Source organism: Gigantopelta aegis, chromosome 14 (genome assembly GCF_016097555.1).
Source record: "Gigantopelta aegis isolate Gae_Host chromosome 14, Gae_host_genome, whole genome shotgun sequence".
Lineage (NCBI taxonomy): Eukaryota > Metazoa > Mollusca > Gastropoda > Neomphalida > Peltospiridae > Gigantopelta > Gigantopelta aegis.
This window is the reverse complement of record NC_054712.1, coordinates 32,720,827-32,727,592: the sequence shown is the minus strand read 5'-3', so window position 1 is coordinate 32,727,592 and position 6,766 is coordinate 32,720,827. Positions and strand designations below refer to the sequence as shown.

Sequence of the window (6,766 nt, the reverse complement as noted above, 5' to 3'; positions counted from 1 at the left end):
TTGCCAGAAGGAAATGCATAGCCTTTGTCGCCTGTTGTTTAAGTCTAATCTTAGTATTTTTAAATTTATTTAGTTTAGTAAAAGTGTAAAATTGTAAAAATATTTGGTATTCTTTGACATTTTCGAGAGTAGATTTTCCAATCTTAAAAGTATATTTATAATCTTTAGAATTTCCATTAAAAATTAAGTTTCCAAATATTACAATATTGATAGAATATATTTAACGTGTGTTGTAAATTGACTGCACTTGTTGCTAGTAAAGCAGTATCGTTAGCGTACAATAAGCAAATAAGATGTATTCCAATGTCTAGTGTGTTATTTTTATTATCTGCGATGGAAGAAACCCCTTCACAACCGTGGTTAAGTAAACAGTTTTCTAGATCATTTAAATACAGGGAAAATAAAATCGGGGAGAAATTTTTACCTTGACGTACACCATTATGGCATGCGAATAATGGTGATTTATTGTTATTTACAAATATTAATGATTTTATACCTTGATACATTTGATAAAATTATTCTAAAGAAATTACCATTTATGTTATTTTCTAGTAACTTGTGCCATAGATGTCCTCTTGGGATCATATTGAAAGCTTTTTCAAAATCAACAAATGCGCAATATAGTTTCCTTTTTCCTTTTTTTCAGGATATCAGTTAGTGAATGAAGTGTAAATAAGTGATCTGTAGTCGAATAACCTCTGCGGAAAGCAGCCTGGGCTTCGCTCATAACATTGTTTTCTTCAATAAAAGTAGTTAACCAGTTATTTAGTACTGTTGTAAATAACTTTGAACAACAACATAGTAATGTAATTGGTCGATAGTTTTCTGGGGATGAACTACTACCTTTATTTTTAAAGATTGGTATAATTATTCTAGTCAGCCATTCTTCTGGATACACACTATGGTCTAAAAGTATATTAAAGAGTTTAACATAGAATGGGAGCAATAAATGGGCTGTCGATTTAATATACATATTCGTTAATTATTTTATCTACACCTGCTGCTTTATTGTTTTTTAGTTGTTTTATTGGTTTTAGTATTTCGTCCTCGCTGAATCTTCCATTTATAATATCATTGTTGCTTACTTGGTCTACGAGATCATCAATATTTATGTCGGGCACTGTATCAGCCGATAGGTCCTTATTTAATTCACTGAAATAATTAAAGAAGTCTTCAACCGGTGGTACACTTTCTGTCCTGCTTTTTGTCTCTTTAAATATTTAATAGAATTCTTTGGGGTCATCTGTTTTTAATAGCCTCATGTTCTTGTCTGTTTTAAATTTGTAATGAGAATAAAATTTAAATATATATTTCTTATAGCATTTACTTACATTTGTTAAGTTCATTTTATTTGCTATAGTTTTGCCTCAAAATATTTAGTTCGTAGAAGCTTACACCGTTTACTGAACCAGGGTCGCTTATTATCTGTCGAAGTGCCAGATCTATGTTTATGTGTCGGCACGTGGCCGAATGTTGAGTTGGCGGAGTCTAAAAATAGCTTGTTCAGCGTGTCGACCGTTTGGTTTACACGTGTTGGGATACTGACAGATCCATCATCAAGAATTACCGATAGTGATTGAAGTAAGTTTGTATTGATATTGCTAATAAATTCTTCACTTTTATTGGCGTTCCATTTACGGATATTAATTGACTCCAACTCGTCATTTACACATTGGTTATGTTTAGTTTGTATGTCACAGTCTGTCTGAATCTTACAGGTAAGTATAACTGCACAGTGGATATCGGAAAAGAGTGGGTCAAAATTACACACTTCAAAGTCAATGACAGATTTAAAGATGTGGTGAGTACCAATAACATAATCAATCAAACTACAATCTTTACTGGTGACTGCACCTATATTTTTATCTTTTCCGCATCTACCATTGAGGATATATATATTATTATGTTTACACAAATCAAGAAGTTTGAGACCATGGCTGTTAACCATACCCGTATCCTGGCTTGCTCTGTCCCTGGGTACATTTAAAGTATCAAGCTTTACTATATCATTTAAAAAGGTTTCCATGTCAACATTATCAATATATATAGTATTATGATCATCAAGTGTAGTGTAATCGGGCAAACATCTAGTTCTTGCATTAAAATCACCTATTAGGAGCAGAGGTTTTCCTGGTTCTGTCATTTGGGAAATTTCATTTTCAACAATATCAAAAGTATCAACTTTTAAGTATGGTGAGCCAATTGGGGGAATATATACAACACCAGCAGTTACGCTATTACCTATACACTCTTTGTCTAAAATACTAAACCAAGAAATATACTGTGAGTTATTTTTTACATTTATTTTAACTAGGTTGGTCAGTTCATTTCTTACACCAATAACAATACCACAAGATTATCTTTTACCTTTTCTGTTATTGAAATGTAGAGTGTAACCTGGGATTAACTGAGATAAACAATCACTTTCATTGTGAGACAAAATTTAGAAAGTCAGGTATAACCAATTTGTTTCTTAGGCCACATACATTTAAACTGAGTATTTTTAAGTAAATACAGCTGTGTTTCATATTGGTAAAGACTATGGGCAATTCCACGGTTACTCGCGTTACATTTTTACCATACTAATTCTTTTGATTTACTCAGGATTAATAATAATACATTCAATACTTATTTTCTTTATTACATTTTATTAGTTAAATAATCAATGTATATTATAAAAAAAAAGAAAAAGGAAATAATATGATTAGTTTTCATACTGTGAATGTGTAAACATCGGTTACTTGCGTTACAAAAAAAAGGACATGACAAAAAATGAACACACTTAAAATCCAAAGTCTCCTCATACTGTAACAGTTGTGATAAAAGTGGATATATTGGTGTATAGCTATGGTGTTTAGGTATCTTTATATGATAAAAGTTTTGAAATTGTACAATTAATATATTTTTGGTTATCAAAATAGTCAGTTACTCGCGTTACGGTTACTCGCATTACAATTTGTCCGCTATTTGGTAATGGCTAAATAAAATTATTTTAAAGAAACGTAATAGTTTTTAAATGTCAACTTTTATTGAAAGAAACATCAGAAAGCCACATAAATCAACTGAGTAAATATTACCAACAAATTAAACTTACAACAAGTTAAGCAATGATTAAATTAACCATTTTCGGGAATTAATGTCAATTTTTAGGAAATTGAATTTTGAATTAAAACAACACTCTAAAAAGAAGTAGAAAATTTGAAATGTTCACGACTGTTGGCAATATCAGGTTTGTCTAGAGCCTTAATCATTTTATTCCTCATGTAGTAAATGCTGTCTCTCTTGTTTGGCCATTTCCAATAACATCCTGCTGGTTCCATCACTGATACCAGATAGTAATTTTCCTGCAAGCCGATGCCAATCACTTCTCCTGGGAACAATATCCCGTCATATTCAACAACATACCAGTCACCAACCATGATTTCAGAATCTTGCAAATTTGGTACTTCATTGGGACTATATTCGACTCTGTACTGTCCTTTGAAAGGGTGAATGGCATACTCGTTCAAAAGTGCTACTGCAGTCCCTGGAATTCGACATGTGCACCACATGAAAACAACCAATTCCAAATCAGTGCCATTCACTCTTTCAAAGGACAGTACAAAGTAGAATGGTATTGCCAACAGTCGTTTTATACTTCTTTTTAGAGTTTAGTTTTTTTAATTCAAATTTCATTTTTCTACATATTTACGTTAATTCCCGAAAATGGTTAATTTATTCATTGTTTAACTTATTGTAAGTTTAATTTGAGAAGACTGGATTTTAAGTGTGTTAATTTTTTGTCATGTCCTTTTTTTGTAACGTGAGTAACCAATGTTTACACATTCACAATATGAAAACTAATCATCATATTTCCTTTTATTATTTTTTATAATATACATTGATTATTTAACTAATAAAATGTAATAATAAAAAAAAAGTGTTGAATGTATAATTATTAATCCTGAGAATTAGTATGGTAAAAATGTAACGCGAGTTACCGTGGAATTGCACATATATATTTAGACTTATTAGCCAGTAAGTGGCAGCAAAAACTAACTTAGTATTAGTGACAAGTATGTTGGCATAATTATTCATACACTGGTATTGTTCTATTAAAATAAAATGTTGGTAACTCACGTTACATATTTTTTGGTTACTCACATTATAATTTTTGATGCATCTGTGTCGTGTTTCATGTCACTATTGTGAAAAAATTGTGGTTTCACTACTTGTAGTATGTATTAGTGTAGGAAAATATCAAGTGTCGTGTGTTAGAAACAAGAAATAAATGATAGAGAGGAAAAAATAGCTATTTCGGTTACTCGCGTTACATTGTGCTAGGTAGTCTATTTGACCAAGAATTACAAACATAACATATCATATTATGTAACTGCAGTGGGTGTAACATGTAGGTATTAGATATGCTATTACATATATGCAACCTGTATTTGATTGCATAAAGCATATTATCTCCCTCTTTTGGGTGACATGTCTGATTATTACTATTAGTAAAATTGTATTTACTTTTTAAAGTAAAGTAGGGCTAGTGGATTTTTTATCATGGCTAGTAAAAAAAATTAATTACTAATCCCATGGCAGGTGGATTTTATACAAATCCTAGAAACTACTAGGGGCGGGACGTAGTCCAGTGGTAAAGCACCCGCTTGATGCGCGATCGGTCTGGGATCAATTCCCATCAGTGGGCCCATTGGGCTATTTCTCGTTCCAGCCAGTGTATGTACCACAACTGGCATATCAAAGGCAGTGGTATGTACTACTCTGTCTGTGGGATGGTGCATATAAAAGATGCCTTGCTGCTAATCGAAAAGAGTAGCCCATTAAGTGGCGACAGCAGGTTTCCTCTCTCAATATCTGTGTGGTCTTTAACCATATGTCTGACGCCATATAAACGTAAATAAAATGTGTTGAGTGCATCGTTAAATAAAACATTTCCTTCCTTCTTTGAAATTACTATTTCACCGGGTACATGTAGGTCTAAGAAAACAATGGACTGCTTTTTACCTTTTGCAGACCACTATAGGTCAAGCCACGGACAGGATGTAGCTCAGTAGTAAAGTGCTCGCTTGATGTGGGGTCAGTTTAGAATCGATCCCCATTGGTGGGCCAGTTGGGCCATTTCTTGTTCTAGCCAGTGCATCACAACTGGTATATCAAAGGCCATGGTATGTGCTATCCTATCTGTGGGATGGTGCATATAATTGACCCCTTGCTACTAATGGAAACATGTAGCAGGTTTCCTCTCTAAGACTATAAATTATAGCAAAATTACCAAATGTTTGACATCCAATAGCCGATGATTAATAAATCAATGTGCTCTAGTGGTGTTATTAAACAAAACAATCAAACTATGTGTCAAGCCCTGTATAATTAACATCACCATTTACAGTGAACCATGTGGACAACAATGTTGTTTATTGATCGGCCTAGTAACTACATGTGGTCTACACAGCTGAGGTTATTGTCTCATACATTGACTCCATTGGGAGAAGTCATATAACTGCTGCACAGGATACAAAATACTGTAAATGAGAAATGTGAAATAACAGCTGAGAAAACGTTCAAGTTTTAAATGTCACCTTTATTTTTCTAGTACAATCGTCAGGTACATCTGAGATTGCCATGAGGCGGGACGTAGCCCAGTGGTAAAGCGCTCGCTTGATGCGCTGTCAGTGTGGGATCGATCCCCGTCGGTGGGCCCATTGGGTTATTTCTCGTTCCAGCCAGTGCACCATGACTGGTATATCAAAAGGCTGTGGTATGTACTACCCTGTCTGTGGGATGGTACATATAAAAGATCTCTTGGTGCTAATCGAAAAGAGTAGCCCAGGAAGTGGTGACAGCAGGTTTCCTCCCTCAATATCTGTGTGGTCCTTAACCATACATGTATGTCTGATGCCATATAACTGTAAATAAAATGTGTTGAGTGCATTGTTAAATAAAACATTTCTTTCCTTCTTTCTGAGATTGCCTCTTGCACTGCATTGGCCGATCCACAGAATGTCACAGGGGTCCTCATGGTTTCTGCCAGAAATAAATTTTTGGGTATGGCACTGTGGAACTGAATGCAACCACAGTCAAAAGGGAGTATGGGGGCCCCCCCCCACAAAGAAAATGGGTTAAGTATATGGTTAGGGTTAAGAAAATCATACAGTAATGATAAGAGTTATTAATATTGTCAACAAGTTAATTTAAAAAAAAAAAAATCTGCAAAAACAAACTGGATATGGCGCTATATCTGTTTTACCCTCTGGCTGAAACCCTGGCCGTCTCCTGTAACTGCTACTCCCACCCCCATATTTGAAATGCCTTTTTAAAAAAATGTCTCCCCCCCCCTCCCCCAATTCATCATCCACAACATTTCAACATTTTTTAGGGAGCATACCTCTAAGTGTGATATGATTGCAAACTTCACGAGATTAGATATAAATCATATTTGACAAAAAACATGAAATTTTCCATTTATTATATAACTTTTGGCAATTTACCTTTATTTTTAAAATGCCAGCAGCAAAATAGTTATCATCACTGAGTGACTGATAACACTTTTATTTCATTGATATTTTAAGATATTTCACTAAATGTTATATAATAATAATCAGGTGTGTGCACAGGGTTGGGGGTTTTGGGGGTCGAACCCCCACCCCCCCTGCTCAAGGCGAAAAAAAAATTCATATCCCGATTTTTTACATTCCTGTGAATGGATATGGAAGTACTGAGATGTTATCGGGCTTCGCCAAACACCTCAACCCCCCCCCCCCCTGCA

General features: G+C 34.2%; 1 protein-coding gene across 1 annotated transcript in view; it reads right to left on the bottom strand.

The window, feature by feature from the left end:
- LOC121389460 (purine nucleoside phosphorylase-like) overlaps positions 1–6,766 on the bottom strand; it is a 59,056-nt gene that overhangs the window by 51,562 nt on the left and 728 nt on the right. The gene's annotated exons all lie outside the window — the stretch shown is intronic.